The sequence below is a fragment of the Vicia villosa genome, linkage group LG3 (genome assembly GCF_029867415.1).
Source record: "Vicia villosa cultivar HV-30 ecotype Madison, WI linkage group LG3, Vvil1.0, whole genome shotgun sequence".
NCBI lineage: Eukaryota > Viridiplantae > Streptophyta > Magnoliopsida > Fabales > Fabaceae > Vicia > Vicia villosa.
The window spans coordinates 175,589,181-175,609,269 of record NC_081182.1 but is presented as its reverse complement, the minus strand read 5'-3'; positions in this window follow the sequence as shown (position 1 = coordinate 175,609,269).

The window sequence follows — 20,089 nt, the reverse complement described above, 5'->3', positions numbered from 1 at the left end:
TTCCCTTTATGGCGATTTCCCATTTCAACTAACTTTCCAAATTTGGCAATTTTGGTTATCTCTTGATTTTATCTTATTTTGTTGACTTTTCTTGACCAATTTTCCACAAAAAGTCAATATTTGATAGTTGACTTTGACTTTGGCCAAAAAGTCAACATTTCCTGATTTTTTCTGATTCCAGATGAATTTCCCGATTAATCCGTTTCCGATCTAATTCTCAATCAATTTTCAACCAAAGAAACTCCAATGAATGATATTTCTTCAAGGAAACCACATTTTCATATCCAAAAGTCATCTCTTGATTAAATTTTGACCACAAAGTCAACAGGGTTGACCTTGGTCAAAACCCTAATTTAGAAATCTTGATGAACCTGAGGATTGTGTCTTTTAATTATAGATTTTCCTTGGAGAGGATGAAACCCTGATTTTAGAAGGACTCCAATGGAAATGATCCTTTTCAATAAGGCCTCAAATCTGATTCTTCTTAACCAAGAATTTCTCCAACTCGTCCCCTTTTTTGTCAATTTTCTTGAACAATAATTGTGGTATGAATGAATGCATTGAGTGGATGACCTACATGAGGTATGCACATGGATTTGATGTGAAAGCAAGTTGGGTATAAATAAGTGGGAAAATTTTGGGGTGCAACAGCTGGCCCTATTCAATCTTCTTGAACCTGAATGTACGAACAATACAACTTCTGGATATTTGAGGTGTAAGTGGATTGAATACCCCCAAAAGTACCATAAAAATTTGCATTCTATGGTATAGCAAAGAGTGTTGAGTATTAAAAAAGGATACCAGCCGAAGGTGGATCTTAAACAGATTGCTAACCTCAGTTAGACTTTGAACAAAAGAGACGTAGCTGTGGGACGACTCCAAAAGGGAGAAACCAGCCGTAGGGGAATCTACCAAACTGCTAACCTTAGTTAGACTTCAAAGAGAGACACAGTCGTAAGGTGACTCAACAAGGATGAAACCAGCCGTAGGGGAATCCGATCCTGATTGCTAACCTTAGTTAGACTTGAGAAAGAGACGTAGTCGTAGGACGACTCCAAAAGGAAGAAACCAGCCGTAGGGGAATCTACCAAACTGCTTAACCTTAGTTAGACTTCAAAGAGAGACACAGCCGTAAGGTGACTCTAGATCTGAAAAGGTATGCCAATAATCATTGGACTTTATTGAGGAGGACTAGTAATGACTAGACTCTATGGGGATGTTTATGAACACTGGACTTGAAGGAGATGCCAATAACCATTGGACTTAACCGAGAGAATGGGCTAGTGACAACTAGAATCAATCAGGGGATGCCAGTAAACACTGGGCTTTCAAGAAGGTATTGATGCTTGCAGAGTGCAAGAACTACATGAATCCCACAGACCAACAGGCGGGGTATAACTCTTCAAAAAGTGGCAATCATTCGAATTGCCACACACCAAGTATGGTTATCCAAATGATTGAGATGTGAGATATTACCCTCACTTCAATTGCACTCGGCAAACGGGAAAATAACCACGGAGACTAGTGACCACTAGACTCGACCAGGAGACGTTAGTAAACACTAAAACACATAGAGATATTGGTGCTTACGAATCATAAGAACTGCATGGATCCCTCAGGCCAAAGGCGGGGTGTAATTCTGCAAGAGTGGCATTCATTCGAGTTGCCACACACCAAGTATGATTACCCAAATGCTTGAAAAATGAGATGGGTTGAATGCCCATCCTCATTCGCACTCTAATATGAATGCAGCATACGGGAAAATAACCAAGGCAAACTTGCAAAAAGCAAGAGATAACCCTTATGCAAAAGGAATTAAGGGGACTCACAAAAAGTAAGTACAAAGAGAGGACTGGTGACGACCAAACTCTACTAGAGGATGCCAGTAAACACTGGACTTTGAAGAAGATATTGTTACATATGGAACGTAAGAACTACATGGTTCCCTCAGGCCAAAAGGCGGGGTGTAATTCTACAAGAGTGACAATCACTTGAATTGCCACACACAAAGTATGGAATGTTCAAATGATTGAACTCGGCGAAAGGGAAATAACCAAAGAGACAATTATCTTGACGAAGAAAGACTTTGTATCCAATCCACACCGGAGAGAGAAAGTGAGACTTCTTCTAGGGATCTATTACCTCGTGCCTTTGGAGCACAAACAAACTTGGCTTATGCATGTTTGATTTTTTTTCATGGCGTAATGCTCCATATTCATGGAAATGCTACGCATTTTTTGTAGATGCAAGGTGAATGCAATTATTACTATATGCAGAGATAACGAGGACCCTTTAGATAATATTCCGCTGAATTATCGATTGAACTTCGTGTAGCAACCTGCCTAAAATTTAAACTTTTAGAGTCGCCACCTATTCTGAAGGGCGAATAGGAAACCCTACGCAGTATAGAGATCAGGGTAAGATACTATATTCAGGTCGAGGGAAGGTGTTAGGCACCCTCAACCCTTTCCTATGGCTTTGAATCTAAGGTCAACAGTTTTATGGCTAAGAGTATTAAGGTAAGGTTTATGCTTTCGAGGGTTAAATAATTAAAGGAAATGAATCGGGAAAAAATGAGATTTAGAGGGAAGGGGACTCGCCTTGGTTATCCAAGTGCCTACGTATCTCCTTAGGGAGAATCAGAGTCAACGTAGTTCGGGAGACGGGTTGTACGCCCTTAAGGTTTGAAATTTGATTTGAAGGTTTGAAGGCTTTGAATAGCCTGTCGTAGATAAAAATCTGTATTTGGAGTTTGAGGTTTGAAAAAATGTTTTGAAGTTGTTTTAGATGTTCTGGGCGTACAACCCTAATTTGGCACAATTAACCGCAATGATCAATAGGTTTGATCACCATAGTCAAAAGATTAGGGGTTTTGTACCATTACCAATTCAAATCGATTGATTCGATTATCACTAATAATGGATTATTGTATTTTATTATTTTTTATGCATTTTGTTTTGTATTGTTACCCCTCATAACCGATTGATTCGATTACAAATAATAACAAATTAAATTTAGAACAAGGGAGGATTAATCATCACAATCAATAAGATAATTGCAACCATTTAATCGAATATAATTTGATTTGTAATTTATTTAAATAATATTTTAATTAAAATTATCATTGCCCATAGCGATTAATCGATTTAATCGGCGCGAACAACAAATTAGGACTTTTAATATAAATATCATATAATAATTTATTTTTTTAAAAAAAATAATTATTATGCAATTAATATATTAAAAGATATTTTAATTAAAACAAAATAAATAATAGAAATTAATTAAGTACATCAGGATTTAGATCCTATATGGCAGCTTTGAGGGTACATGGTATAAACCATCAGATTAGGGACGTTAGACTAGGCTGAGTGGAGTTTTAATGATTCAGATCAGGAGGACTATAGTACACCTTAGTGCTGCAGGCGCATGTGATCAGGAGTCAGAATTTTAGAAAAAATATATGAAAGGACTGGGTATCGAACCCAGGCCCTTGGGGATGCACAACATACACATAGACCAGCGCAACTGCACGCGCTTTGTGTCACGTAACTACCTTGGATCAAATAAGTAAAATAAATGAACAATACGCATAAAAACGCGCGCGAACATTCGAATGGACCAACGCTATGGAGACACATCATCATCTCCTCCATTAAACTCAAAAGAACCTGCAACAATCTTACAAAACTAGCTACGGTTTAGCTACGATTTCATTCGTAGCCATTAAACCTGGAAAATAGCGATTAGATCCTCCCCACATATAAATGTTTCGCACCCCTCCAGACTCACTCGTCTCACCCATGCGAACATGCCCATGCCCTCAATTTGACCTAATTTTGCCTAGAACGTAAACCCCTAATTCTAACCCTAAAAAACCTTGTTCGGTCATTAATGGCAACAAGTAACCAGATCACGCAAGCTTCAATTTAATCACCCAGAAACAATCACAAGCATCATATAAATCACAACACATCAACAATTTATCACATGGATGCTTCAAATATGCCAATCGAGCCAAAATTTAGAATGACTTACCTCGGTTTATAGGAGAATATTCTGGGATTGTTGTTGCAGCGTAATGATCCCCACACGTTCGGAATGATCCAAGGAAGCTATAGCAATGCTTGAATCCCCTTAAAACCCCTCCAATCTTTGAAACCGAATCCCACTTTTGAAGGTTTTTTTCTTGTTCTTGCTCGCGCCTCTTTTCTCCAGAAATTCGTCCTCCAATCCTATGGCTCGTGTTTAGTACTTATAGGAGGACAAAATTAGGTTAAGAAATCATGCCCAAGGTCTTTGAATCAAATCTTTCCATGTTTGAAAATTTGATTTTGTTTCTTGAATCTCAAGCTACTATTCTTGGCCCAAAATTGATTTTTTCTTCCTTAATCCAATTACCACGAAATTGATAATATATTTTGTCATTAACATTGATTTGAAATCAACAAAATATATTTTCTAGCAAAATATTTGATTTTCTCATTTACTTAAATCAATAAATCAATTTTTATTTTAAAAATTCAAATAATATGTTTAATTTCATGGCATCTTATTTTGGGCATATTAATAACTTGTGGACCAAGTTTGCATAAGAAAACCATAGGCCCATTTGCAAAATTCCTTAATTTGAACCCTCCTTTTTCACATTTTGCCTCCAAAAATCACCTGACTTTGATCAAGCATATCTCCTTCATTTTTTAAGCTATGAGGGAGTTCTAATACTTTTTAGAAACCTTAAGAGGTCCTCTACAAGTCACTTTGGAACATATTTCTCATTTGAAGCTTTTATCTTGATCATATCCTCTTTGGGAAAAAACTGTTTTTTGAAGGATGCCTGAAAATGACCTGTAATCTTTTGCTTTGTATCTCTTAAATGAAGCAGTTCTAGCCTTGGCTTGTGACACACAAAGTTGTAGAGAATTCAATTTCCTTCAAGATAGGCTTTGAGTGGGGCATTTTTGATGTTCCATGTAAAAGTTATGCCCAGTCAAAGTTGGGTTGACTTTCTCCTAAGAAACCCTAATTTGAACCTTTGTGTATTTGTTCATCTCTGAGTTTCTATTAATGGAATCATGATCAATCTTTGATCAAATGATGGTTGTACTTCACATACTAGATGTTGACCAAAATTGGGAAGCTTTGACTATACTCTGGTGATGGTTGACTTTTTTAGGTCAAACCAGTTGATTATGGATCATCTGGATTTTGGAGTGAGTGATCTTTGGGACTGAACCTTGAGCTTTGCATTATTGTGAATGGAATATGGGAGGGCAAATTTTGGGGTATGACACTTCGTATCTGACCTCGGGAGAGGTAAACACCAGGGAGAATCCCCTTAGTGTTAAGAACTCTGTGGGGGTGCCAATAGACGTTGGACTTTAACTTGCAAGATATACTTCTTATTTGACTTGAAGAATACTTCTGACTTCTCACCATGTGCCATTGCTATGGGAATTTTCAGCTTGAGGAGATTCCCTCAATTCCCCATGTTGGGGATGAGAAATCCGGATAAGGAACCCTTGTTGAGAGGATTGGAACAACTCCGTGGAGAAATAAACTCCTATTTCGGGAAACACTTTTATAGGACAAATAAACTTCTATGCTCGGGGAGAGACTTTTCAAAGAGAAATAAACTCCTATGCTTGAGGAATGGAATCAACTCTCAGGAGAAATAAACTCCTATGCTTGGGGAGAGAGTAAATTTATGGGGAAAAGCATTATGATACTTCTCCATTATGTGGTGGTCAACTGCATTTTACAAGTGAATGACGGTTCCTTAAAGAATGTGCCCCAGGCTTCCTGGCTTGTGATGATATCTGATTTAACAAAGACATTTGCCTTGGAAGGATCCTTACACCATAATTACTTGAGAAAATTCTGCCCAGCATATTCAATTATTTGAAATATTCTTTCTCTTGATCAACAGATCCTTGATGAGATTTTTCGAATCTTGACGTAATTGCCCCAGATTGACTGAATTCTGAGAGAGGTGTCTTAACATCGCTGCCTCGGATTGATCGAATTCACAAGAGAGATTACTCGTCGTGATTATCCTTGATTAATTGAATTTTGAGATGTTAAACCTTGATTTGATTGCCCCAGGTAGGCTGAACTCACGAGAGAGATTCCTCGTCGTGACTGCCCCTAATTATGTACATCTTATCAGAATCCTCAAGTTTACTTCCCTTGAATTCAACCAAACTATGGAGGCAACTTTATCATACTCAATGGAGTCTTCAAACTCTTCCCCTCAGGGTACTTAATCAAAATGCATCTACTCAGCAGAGTATTCAGACTTCTCCCTTCAGGGTAATCAATCAAAGAAGGTGTCAACTGATTATGCTCAATGAAGTCTTCAGGCAACATGCCCCTTGATATCAGTCTCTGAAATGATTTCTTTTTACTCTAAGGAGTTCTCAAGTCCTTTTACTTTGACATGATCAAGCTCTTTATGGATTCTTATCATGGAAACTTTCTTGATGTTTAAGCCAATGTTTTGTATGCAAAAGAATGTTAATTCTAAGAATGATAATTCTAATGCAAAACCTATCCTAGTCTTGAAGTTTAAAAACTTTTTATGCAACGATGTGGCCACCGCTTGTGAATGAAATGTAAAGCGGGCATATAATACCAACATAGATATGTGTTACGCTTCATTGGGAGTCAGCTAAATGCTATCTCATTTGAGTGCGTCTTCAAAATAAACCCTACTTCAATTAGGACTTTTAAGGGTTGTAACTTGGTCGGGTTCATCGTTTTCAGAAACAAAGGATTTTTAGGCTCAAAATTAATTGGTACCCACCCCCTTCGTGATGTTCTCCAGTCCTATATTCAGTTAACTCAACATGAGTGTTCATCCCTCATGAGGAATTTTGAAACGGTTCAGGAATCAATGAGGTTTTTCGGACATGGCAGTCGCTCACCTCTTATTCTTTTGATTCATTATCACACGACTTTGTTCTTGCTTTATTTTCACCATCATTTTTCTTCTTATTGCTATATTTTTCTTCTTTTCATTATTTCTTCTTTTCATTTTTTTACCATTTTTTTCTTTTTTTTTAATAAGTCCTGTGACCTCGCATTTCTTTGATTCGTTGGAAGTGATTGCGACTGCCTCATTCAATTATTGATGAAGGATTACCATTGTGGTATCGTCATCTTTTGTCCTCTTGGTAGGTGAAGGATAATCATCATGGTTTTGACCTTCCTCAACCTTTTGAAGGATAACCATTGTTGTATCCTTAGATACATACCCTTTATGAGTTTTGAACACTTGATCAAGTTAAATGAACACTACCCTGCCCCAGGGTTAAGATTAAGGTTTTTTCTGATTAGAAAAGAAACTCCTACTTCAAGGTTCAAAGGGGTTAACGAGGGTCTATCTCCCTTATATCTTCGGTGTTTGGGGATTTGAAACAATGTCTGTACATCCTCAGCAGGGTTTTATTCGAAAACACACAATTAGGGATTTTGCATTTTTTTCATCATTCTCCCTCTGCTCTTTGCCTAAGAAAGAGATAAGTAAAATTTGGTATCGTAATGCCAAAACATTTTATGAGTGAAAACGAATGGATTACTTCAAGACAAACATAAACAGTGTATTATGATTTTCATTCAGAAATTAACAAATTTTTACATGCTAGCAATGCTTAAACAAACAACAAAATGTTAGGAATGAGAATGCAATAAAGATCTTAAATGAATGCCATTGTTGGGGAGACTTGACTCCGTATGGACTTATTGCTCTCGAATGCCTTTCGCAGTTTGCATACACCATCGAGACTTCAATTTATGCATAAAACCTCTTGGAGTGGATGTGGTTGTTCTGAAACCAACGAGGACTTGAATTCTGCCTTTGAATGTCCTACCACCTTCAGTTGAATGGCTAGGTGCCCCAGCATGGTAGCCATTTGGCATTATCATATGTTCCTTCCACACACTTTAGATTACTTCCCAGAAGAATATTCTAACAAAGGCGTACAAGAGTGGTGCATTTTTGCCTTACTTTAGGGATTCGAGCAATGCAAATGATGCAATACTCAAGATAGACAATGTCTTGCTTATCCCTCGGTCGGGAGCCCCAAATATAGATGCTAGAACAGTAATCACCATTATAAATGGAAGAAGCTAATATGATCATCAAACTCAAGAGAGCTACGTGTGGTAAGGAATACCCACAACACAAATCTTAACCAACTGAGATTCTAACCAGCAGGGAAGTAATTGTGGACAAGCAAAGGCGTCTGAGAAGAAAATTCCGGAAAGAGGGGACCTAGGATACGAAGAGGACCCCTGAGAATGATAAGCGTCTTCGTAGAACCCTCTTGATCACCACATGGAAAAATATTCTGACGAAGTTGCACAAGAATTTGTAGTGCTTTAGGAATTCGTAGAACCCTCTTGATTCCCTCTTGAAAAGATTTTCACAGTTACCTAGGGCGGCGTCTCATCAACTGCATGCATGCTTGTCCCTTCAGAATGAACACGTGGTCATCATCTGGAATAGCTGGTGACAATTGTTTTGCTTTAACAAAAGTTCTGTATCATACTTAGACATATGAAACGTTAGAAATAACAGAATCAGAGTATCTAAATGATCATACATAGACAGAACATCTGATAAGAAACCAAATCAACATTTTCAATCTAATCCATATATCAGACCTTCTCAACACCTTCATACTGGGCATAAATCCATACCGATGTTCTTCAGAATAAACTTAAACTTATCTTCAGCAAGGGGTTTTGTAAAGATATCAGCCCATTGATGGTCTATATCTACAAAGTTTAAAGAAAGAACATCCTTCTGAACATAGTCCCTAATAAAGTGATGTTTAATCTCTATATGTTTAGTCTTAGAATGTAAAATAGGATTCTTAGATAAACAAATAGCAGAAGTATTATCACAGAATATAGGAATGTTACTCTCATATATCTGATAGTCTTTTAGCTGAATTTTCATCCAGAGCATCTGTGTACTACATCCAGCAGCAGCTACATATTCTGCTTCTGTAGTAGAGAGTGCAACTGTTGCTTGCTTCTTGCTGTACCAGGAGATCAGGTTACTTCCCAGAAACTGACAGCTTCCAGAAGTACTTTTCCTTTCAACTCTATCTCCAGCGTAATCAGCATCACAATATCCTACTAAGTTGTATTCTTCATATCATCTGTAGACTAAACCAACATTAGTAGTACCTTTCAGATACCTAAGACTTCTCTTAACAGCAGTTAAGTGAGATTCTCTGGGATCTGATTGGAATCTAGCACACAAGCATACACTGAATAAAATATCAGGTCTAGAAGCAGTCAGATAGAGAAGAGATCCTATCATACCTCTGTAGATCTTCTGATCTACCTTCTTGCTTACCTCATCCTTACCCAATACGCACGTTGGATGCATTGGAGTCTTTGCTTCTTTACTTTCAGATAGATTGAACTTCTTCAGAAGCTCTTTGACATACTTAGTCTGATGAACATAAGTTCCTTCAGAAGTTTGATTGATCTGAATGCCAAGGAAGTATTTGAGTTCTCCCATCATGCTCATCTCAAATTCTGCCTACATAGACTTAGCAAACTCCTTTCCAAGTGTAGAATTAGATGTTCCAAAAATAATATCATCAACATAAATTTGACAAATTAAAATATCCTTTTTAAAGGTTTTACAGAAGAAAGTTGTGTCCACTTTTCCTCTTGTGAAACCATTATCCAGAAGGAAAGAGCTTAATCTTTCAAACCAAGCTCTGGGAGCTTGCTTCGAACCGTATAATGACTTCTTTAGTTTAAAAACATGTTCTGGAGACTTAGAGTCTTCAAAACCAGGAGGTTGATGGACATAAACTTCTTCATCTATATAACCATTTAAAAAGGCACTCTTAACATCCATCTGATACAGAGTGATGTTATTCTGAGTGGCAAAATAAATTAACAATCTAATAAATTTTAACTTGGCCACTGGTGCAAAGTTTTCAGTATAGTCAATACATTCTTGCTGACTATAGCCCTGAGCAACCAGTCTGGCTTTGTTTCTGATGACTTCACCTTTCTCACTCAGCTTGTTTCTGAAGACCCATTTTGATCCAATGATATTGAATCCTTTAGGTCTTGGAACCAAATCCCAAACATCATTCCTTGTAAACTGATTTAACTCTTCTTGCATAGCAATTATCCAGTCAGCATCTTCCAGAGCTTGATCAACAGAAGTTGGCTGAATCAAAGACACTAAACCAAATTGACATTCTGCATTGTTCTTTAGAAATGCTCTTGTTCTGATGGGATCATCTTTCTTTCCAATGATAAAATCTTCTGGATGAGCAGAGTTGAGTCTGGAAGATCTTCTGAGTGTTGGCTCTTTAGATATTATGAGATTCTCTAAATACGCTACAACTTGATCTTCTGATACATCCTTACTCTTGGGTTCTTCATGATCTGAGTTAGAGATATCTATATCTACAAAATTCTCAAACTGCTTTGGCTTTTCAATGCTAAGCTTATCATCAAATCTGATATTGGTTGATTCCTCAACTATCAGAGTTTCAGTATTGTATACTCTGTGACCCTTAGAGCGTTCAGAATATCCAAGAAGGAAATACTTCTGAGCTTTGGAATCAAACTTGTTCAGGTGATCTTTAGTATTCATAATATAACAAACACATCCAAATGGATGGAAATATGAAATGTTGGGCTTTCTGTTCTTCCACAGTTCATAAGGAGTCTTATTTAGAATACGTCTTATGGAGAGTCTATTCTGAATATAACAAACTGTGTTAATTGCTTCTGCCCAGAAATGCTTAGCCATATTAGTCTCATTGATCATGGTTCTGGCCATTTCTTGTAGAGTCATATTCTTTCGTTCTACAACTCCATTTTGCTGTGGAGTTCTAGGACAAGAGATATCATGGGCAATACCATTTTATTTGAAATGAATTTCAAAGAATTTGTTCTCAAATTCACCATCATGATCACTTCTGACTTTTATGATTTTACATTCCTTTTCATATTGAATCTGATTACAAAAGTCAAAGAACACAGAATGTGACTCATCCTTGTGTTTTAAGAACTTTACCCAAGTCCATCTGCTATAGTCGTCTACAATGACCAATCCAAATTTCTTTTCTCTGATTGATGCTGTTTTGACTGGGTCAAAAAGATCAATGTGCAGAAGTTCTAAAGGCCTAGAGGAAGAGACAACATTTTTAGATTTAAACGCAGGTTTTGAAAACTTCCCTTTCTGAAATGCTTCACAAAGAGCATCTGATTTGAATTTCAGATTAGGGAGTCCTCTGACCAGATTAAGTTTGTTAATCTGAGAAATATTTCTCAAACTAGCATGACCCAATCTTCTGTGCCAGACCCACTATTCTTCGTTAACAGACAGAAGGCAAGTAACGTTTTGGTTCTTAAGATCTGAAAGATCAATCTTATAAATGTTGTTCTTTCTTTTGCCTGTAAATAGGATTGAGTCATCCTTCTGACTAATAGCTTTACAAGACTTTTGATTAAAGATTATGTCATAACCATTGTCACTTAATTGACTTATGGACAATAAGTTATGAGCTAATCCTTCTACTAAAATAATATTAGTTATAGAGGGAGAATTACCAATACATATGGTTCTTGAGCCTATGATTTTGCCCTTCTGGTTCCCTCCAAACTTTACTTCTCCAGCAGATTTAAGTTCCAGATCTTGGAACATAGACCTTCTTCCCGTCATGTTACGTGAGCACCTAGAGTCCAGGTACTATGACATGTTTGTCTTTTGCGCTGTGAAGGAGATCTGCAACAGGAATTATCTTATCCTTAGGTACCCACATTCTTTTGGGTCCTTTGGGGTTAGTCCTTCTCAAGTTCTGATTGAACTGAGATTTAACATAAGATTTACCAGAATGTGTAATAGCATGTTTATTTGTGTGTGTTATATGGAGACTCTTAGAGTGTGATGTGTGTTTGATATCATGAGAATGACCATACTTGAACTGTTCATACAAAGTTTTGTATTTGATAATCATCTCATCAATAGGTTCAAGTTTATATGGGGTTTCACCCTCAAAGCCTATGCCTATTCTCTTGTTTCCACTTACACCATAAATCATAGAGGCTAACTGACTTCTGCCTATACCTCTAGATAAGAACTTTCTGAAGCTCAAGTCATATTCTTTCAGAATATTATTAGTGCTTGGAATAGACTTTTCTGAACTTGAAGATGTTTCAACATCTTTAGTTAATTTTAAAACTTTTTCTTTCAGTTCAGAGTTTTCTATTTCAAGTCTCTTAGTTTCAGATACAAAGAGCTTTTTGTATTTGATACTAAGTTGACTCTTGACTTCCAGAAGTCCAGATAAGCTGGAAACTAAATCATCTCTAGTGAGTTCAGAAAATACCTCATCAGAGTCTGAATCAGAAGTAGATTCTTCACCAGTATCAACTGTTGCCATAAGTGCTATGTTGGCTTGCTCATATTCAGAGTCTGACTCTTGATCAGAAGAATCTGAGTCATCCCAGGTAGCCATCATGCCTTTCTTCTTTTCAAACTTCTTTCTGGGGTTTTCCCTCTGAAGCTTTGGACATTCATTCTTGTAGTGTCCAGGTTCCTTGCATTCATAGCAGACAACTTTCTTCTTGCCAGATCTTCTATGATCAGAAGATTCTCCCTTTTCAGGTCTCTTAAAGTTCTTAAATCTTCTCTGCTTGCTCTTCCAGAGTTGATTTACTTTTCTGGATAGAAGAGACAATTCATCTACTTCTTCTTCTGACTGGTCAGATCCTTCTTCTTCAACTTGAAAAGCGTTAGCACAATTTTTATTTTAGATTTTAAAGCAATTGACTTACCTTTCTTTTGAGGCTCATTTCCATCCAGCTCAATCTCATGACTTCTCAAAGCACTTATCAACTCCTCAAGAGATACTTCATTCAAGTTCTTTGATATCTTGAATGCTGTAGCCATTGGTCCCCATCCTCTGGGAAGACTTCTGATTATCTTTTTAACATGATCAGCTTTTGTGTATCCCTTGTCAAGAACTCTTAATCCAGCAGTTAGAGTTTGAAATCTTGAGAACATTGCTTCAATGTTTTCATCATCCTCCATTCTGAAAGTTTCATACTTTTGGATTAGAGCTAGAGCCTTTGTCTCCTTTACTTGAGCATTTCCCTTATGAGTCATCTTTAGAGATTCAAAGATATCATGAGTTGTTTCTCTGTTTGTGATCTTCTCATACTCAGCATGTGAGATAGCATTTAACAATATAGTTCTTGATTTGTGATGATTCTTAAACGCTTTCTTTTGATCATCACTCATAGCTTGTCTGGTGAGCTTGACTCCTTAAGCAGAAACTGGATGTGTGTAACCATCCAATACTAGATCCCATAAGTCACCATATTGACAAAGAAAGTAACTTTCAAGTCTATATTTCCAATACTCAAAGTTCTCACCATCAAAGACTGGTGGTCTATTGTAACCATTAAAGCTATTACTTCCATTGTTACCATTTGTGTTTTGATCAATAGGAGTTGAAGTAGTTGTTTCAACCACTTTGTGTTTTTCTCCCTGAATCTTTTCTCTAACACGGTTAAGTATTTGCACCTAGAATCGACGCTCTGATGCCAATTTAAAATTATAAAGTTTGATTAATTTGACTACTTTGGTAATTAACAAATTCATATATTTTATGAATTTCAGAATTTCAATTCAATTTATTCCCCTACCAATTAACTTGACATACAAATAAACAAAAGGAATGTATTATTGAAATGACTGTTACTGTGCATTTGGAAAATTAATCCCACGCCAATTGTATTTCAATATACGACAAAGCAAAACATGTGTGTGTGTGTTACGCAATACAACTAAATTTTAATTTAATATATTACTATATTATTCTTAACCTGCATTGAAATATATAAGTACCGTAGCACATTTCTGCACTCAGAGAAAAAAGGATTGCATTGACGGATTGTAACACATGTAAAGTATCGTAGTATTGCTTCCGGGAAGAACAATATATATTTATATAAATACATACAAAACTAATTACTATGCATTATATTTCATTTTGTGGATCTTGATGTCATAATTTTAGGATGCTTTAATTTGGATAAGAAGTAATAAAATGTACCCCAATTCATAATAATAATTAATATTGTGTACAAAATGTATCCATAGCACATTTCATGTTTTTATGCTTGAAACAAATGTCTCGTTGCCATTAAACAAAATACTTATATGATTGTTAGAAAAATAATTTAATCGAATGGTCGAGGTTAGAATCGTGAACGAAATCACTTTTCTTATGAGTATTTAAAACACTTTCAATATGTCTTAGAGCTAGAATTTTCAATATTTCTGAATCCGGAATGAAGTTTTATAGGTCACTTTAGTATTGTTTCACAAGATAACGACCCTTGGAGAAACAATTTTTTTTTTCTAAAAGTTACAATACTTGGCTTATTGCAACATTTATCAAAAGTTGCATGTTTTTATTCTGCAACACTTCATAAAGTGTTGCCAACTTTCAAATTCAAAATTCAAATTCACTAACATATTTTTTTGTCATTTTAGAACACTCATATTATTAATAATTTACAAACAGAAACCAGCAGTTTTTATCAAAACACAATGACATTATTTTATCCCCGTTGTGATTATTGTTCCTCCAAACAAGTCATATTTCATTGCTTCATTTCTAAGATAATTGTTGATAGAATTAATGACTAAGTTTAAATACAATTGAACCATATAGAATAACAAGTTGACGACACCTTTTTTATCCTGGTTGCTTTCTCTGTCTCTCTATTGCTGGTTTCAAACCAAGTATTGAAATGTAAGATGCATGCATGCATCAAAGTCAAACCAACCAACCACTTTGAAAGCGGGTAGTTTGTGATAAACCAGATATGAGAAGCTTCTTATTCCATCCATGCAAAAGGGGTTCCTTATCATTTTTGCGGACAAGAATGAGTTGGCTAAGTTTGGGTTATTATACTTTTGCGGCCGCAAAATTACGGTTGCGGTAGTGTCTACATTCGCATCAAGCTGCAATTGCGATGTAATTGTAAATCACAATAAAAAACGAATCATAACACTGCAACGCCCACATCAAGCTGTAAGAGATTATATAATGCTTGCAAAAATTATTTGGCTTACCTTGTTTTCTATTTATATCATAGATTTAAGGTATGTTTTAAAAGGATTAGTGATATTTAAAATATGTCGAATTGTTAATAAGATATATATGAAAATTTAGAGAAAAAATGGAAAATATATGAAATCTAAAATAAATAATAAAATATAATATTTTATGTTCATAAATATAAATTCACGCCGCAACAACTGCAATCCACATCACAATAACCACAACCGCTGCATCCACAACCACAATTTTAAATCATGCATAATACATTCCTCTTCCAGCTAGCCGCCACAACTTGTGATGTATATGTATGCAGTGAAAATAGAGAATGGTGGATAAACAATTTTATTATTAAGTGAAGAAATCAAACAAATAGTGATGAGGAATTGAGATTACGGTGTTGTTTCACTCCTAATAAGTATCCTTCATCAAACAAATCAACCTCTTATTTCCACAATCAACCATTACTCGTATGTTTCTTTTAGTTCTGACTATTACTCACAAATGAATTAAATACTCAAATCAAATAATATCATAATCATTATATTGCTCATATTTTAATATAAATATTTCCCTATACATTACTAAAATAAAATAATTCAAAACATTAATAGTAACAATCACTTAAGAAACATCGAGGATCAATATATCTACATTAATAAAATAAAATATTTTTATATAAGCAAATTGAGTATTACTCTCTAAATAAAATAGAATATTTTAGTATAAAAATAAATTTTAAAAATATCATCTAGTTGTAAAAGAGTCTCGCCTCTTATTTAGATAAAATTATACGATAGTAACATCATATTTTAAACTACTAGTTTCAAATATTTTAATTTATAATTAAAATAAAATATATTGTATCATACCGAATTTTAATTTGGTTGCGATGACCATCTTATCTTTTCTTTCGTGAGTTTTATCGATATTTTTCCTTTCCTTTTGGAATAAATAAAGTTCAGTGGCGACTCTGTTGTTGATAGGTCACCAATTCTACCTAGTTTTCACCAATCATTCGACAAAAAATTTGTCATTTCGGTAACACAATGGTTTGTCTTTTATCGTAAGTTGTTTCAGTTTTCATGTCTGGTATTTTTGCATTGCATTCGTCTGAATTTCATGTGAAGTAGTTGCTTTTGATGTTTTGGTTTGGTAGTTGTTGGCGATTTCAGGTGCAAGCGAAGATCTCCAAAGAATGAGCACAAAAGCGGAAGAAATATGGAAGCTACAGAGGTCCTGACACAACCATCCATGACACCTGATAAGGGCCGTGTCAGGAGAAGATGAAAAAAAAGAAGAATGAAATGAGAGACAAGACAGGCTGGGACACGGGTGCCCGTGTCAAACAACAAGGCTCGTGTCAAACTTCCTGCACCAAAAGACATGATAGAGGCAAGGGACAGAAGTTGACACGGGTGCTCGTGTCCAATGACACGTCCGTGTCAACAAAGGCGCTAGGAATTATGACTTTTGGAGTTTCTGAGTTTATTGGATCATTAAGGGTATTTTGGATATCTTGCATTGTTGAGGAATGACCTAACACTATTTAAACCTGATTTGAGGAAACACAGATGCATCTTTGATCATATTGAAGAATTACATAAGAGAGGAGAGCTAGCAAGGGTTTCGGAGAACGAAGATCTTCAAGAGTAACCGCAATTGAAGATCAACAGAATCCATAATCTTTGTAATGTCTACACTTCATTTTGTAATTGTTTTGAATACTATGAGTAGCTAAACCCCCCAATGCTAGGGGGTGTCCCTGAATTGCAACTGTGATGAACCTAATTTCCATTGATTTATGCTATTGATGTTTTTATGAGTTAATTTACTGTGAAAAGATCTTCATGCTTTTTCTATCAGACAAATAGTTCTTGATTTACAGTTAAGGTTTAGGTCGGACAAACCACCTTAACGTTGTTTGCACAATATTACTATGGGGAAATCGCTTAGGAATGAGGATTTAGCCGTAGTAACCGTTAAATTCTTGTTAAACAATTTAAATTGCTTGATATCACCTTTAATAGCTAGGGAATTAGGATTAAGAAGAATATCAAAGGTGTTCGGTTAAGGAATTAAGGAAAACAACTCTTGAGATTCGATATTGGATCATTCTAACAATATTTCATAAAACATGGATTAAAGATTTTTACAAGGAAATTCATACATCTCACCCTTTCATGCTTTCTTATATTGCTTACAAAACTATTTTACGCTTTGATTTAATTTATTATCGTGACCTTTTTTCCCTAACAATCACTAAACCCCCATGTTCTTTTGTTCAATTGAGTCATCATAATCACTTATATTTCCTACGCAGTCCTCAAGATCGATACTGGGGATAACCCCTATTATTACTACATCGGTGAAAATAGTACACTTGCTAATTTTCTAATCAGTTGTATTTCGAGCGTGTGATGCGCTCGGGTTCTTTTCGCGATGGGACGATACAACTTTTTAATCTTTTTTATTCTAAAAATTAATGGGTTGTTTTTTGAGTCTGTTAAGTATTGGTTGAGTTTCAACATTATCAATATGTGTGTTTATCATTCTTGTCTTTACAATTTTTAGAACTTTGCGATTGAAGATAGAAAAATATGTTAGGAATCATTAGAAAACGTGGAGAGGCAAAAGTTAAAATTCATTGGAGTATTTGGAATCAAGTTAATCTTTTGAGATGTCTAAGGAAATTAAGAAACACTTCTGTCTACATTAGGCTCGTGGGATTCATATATAGAGAATTGGAGAGATTGAAAAACACTTGGGTAGAAAAAAGGGCTTGTGATTATTTTCTTATAACTTTTTTGTAATCTGTTGTAACAATTTTTGGAACTATCATGAATTGGAAATCTTCTCTCTCTACTAGTGTACATTGGTTAAACGATATGGGAAAACACATTATCACATTCTTACTTGTAAATTTGCTTTCATTTTTTGTAGGTTATCATGTTGTTTTAGATGATTTATTTTGGTTATCCTTGCATATCAAATTTTTTGGTATATTTGAAACTCAAAATAATTTTTTAAAGTGATTTGAATTATTCTATCAATTTTCCACAATAATTTAAATATCAAATCCTCTTTCACGTTCCCCTATTGGGTCTTTATCTCTCCCTCCCACTCTCTCATATATTTATGTATGTTTACTATATTTATGTATATTGATGTTAGTGTCCCTTCATCTGAGCATAACGACCGTAACAACCATTAATTGTTAACTCATTGTCTAGGAATAATAGTCATAACAGTCATTTTACTATTGTCTCATATATCCCTAATTTAACATAATTGTTACTCGTGAGTTGTGAATAAAATGTAGCTAATTTGGCATCACACTTTTAGCTTAAGTGGCCAAGACCCCGAGCAAGTTCACCTAGACTTGGCAGCTTAAGTCGGGCATGAGTCAATGACTCCTACTCGTTCCCCATAACGTAGGACAATTGTGAGTCTAGATTGACCTCGTTCTTCCCCCTCAAGGTACTCTCCAGATTTCTAGTGTAGATGTCAAATACGTCTCGAGTTGGTATACTCATATTGATACACAATCCTTTAAACACGAGATGTGTACATATGAAATACTTTAATATAAGAGTGGTCAGAAATACATAGGTCACTATTGTTATATTGGTACATTTTTTCATAAATTCCATGACATTTTGAAACAGGGGTGGATCTAGTGTGGCATGAGGGTGTGCACCTGCACACCCTGAAATTTTAAATTTTGCACCAGTATTCATATTGTTTTATATTTTGACCACCCTGGAGTTTTTATTTTGCACCTTAGACCCAACACTATCAAAACCTAAAATTACTTTCTTATTTTATTTTTTCAATCTCTCACTACTTCTCTCACTAACCCTACATTCTCTCTTTTTTTGTTTCACGCTTCCATGTTCTTCCAGACACCAATCACTGCCGGCGGCGGAACTACCACACCACCTGGAATCTTAATTTTTTTGTTTCATCCTCAAGTGCCATTCTCCTTCTGCAAAATGCACAATAGTTGCTGGTTCTCTCACTTGCGGTTTTCATCAATTTCGGGAGTATTTTCCGCAATGCTTAGCAATTTGTCATCGAATCAAAATTGATTTAGATTTTAGAAGCCTTCATCTTCAACATTGAAGTCATTAAGGTAATATATCTGGATTTTAAGATTTTGTTAATTTAGGGTTTTTTTAAATTAGAAATTAAGATTTGATATTCTTGTTGCTAAGTTAGAATTTTGTTAATTTAGAAACCAAAAATTAGAATTTTGTCAAAGAATAATGTTAAAGGTGGCTTTGTGAGAGATTCCTCTTATTGTTTCAAGAAAGAGAGATAATAATATTCTTTGGCTCTCATCTCATATTGTCAATTTTCACATTCTCGGAGAATTAAGGATAAATTTTGTTAAATTCATTAATTCAGTGTATTATTCATGAATTGAAGTAAGAGATTCATAGTTTATGTATTTTGTTTTTAAAAAAAAAAAATAGAGGATAATGTTGTTGCTGCAGCAAAGGTTTTTTGAACTGCGGCACTGTAAATAGCTGTTATTGGGTTTGTCGGTTTGGTAATTATGTTGTTGTGAAAAAGTAGTGATGAATAATGAATTGATGAACAATAATGTTGGACAACAACCTTGAAATGTTACTTTGAATAGAGAGATATATTTTATGTTAAGTGCTGAATGCAATTTTTGTTTTTGTTCTTGTTTGCTCTGAAAGACAATACTTATCTTTATATACCAATTTTATTGTTTTGTTCTATTAGATTTATTTGATGCTTTTCTCTATGAGAAATTGTGACAGAGAATATTACAAGATATTGTTGTTAGTTTATTAATACATAAATCAGTAGCTTAAATTATACTAGTTTTTTTATTAACTATTATAGTTATATATTTTTGTAACTAGGAAAGTATCTAAAACTTTAATATCTTATTTTTAGTTATGGTCTATATCTTTTATATATATTTAGTT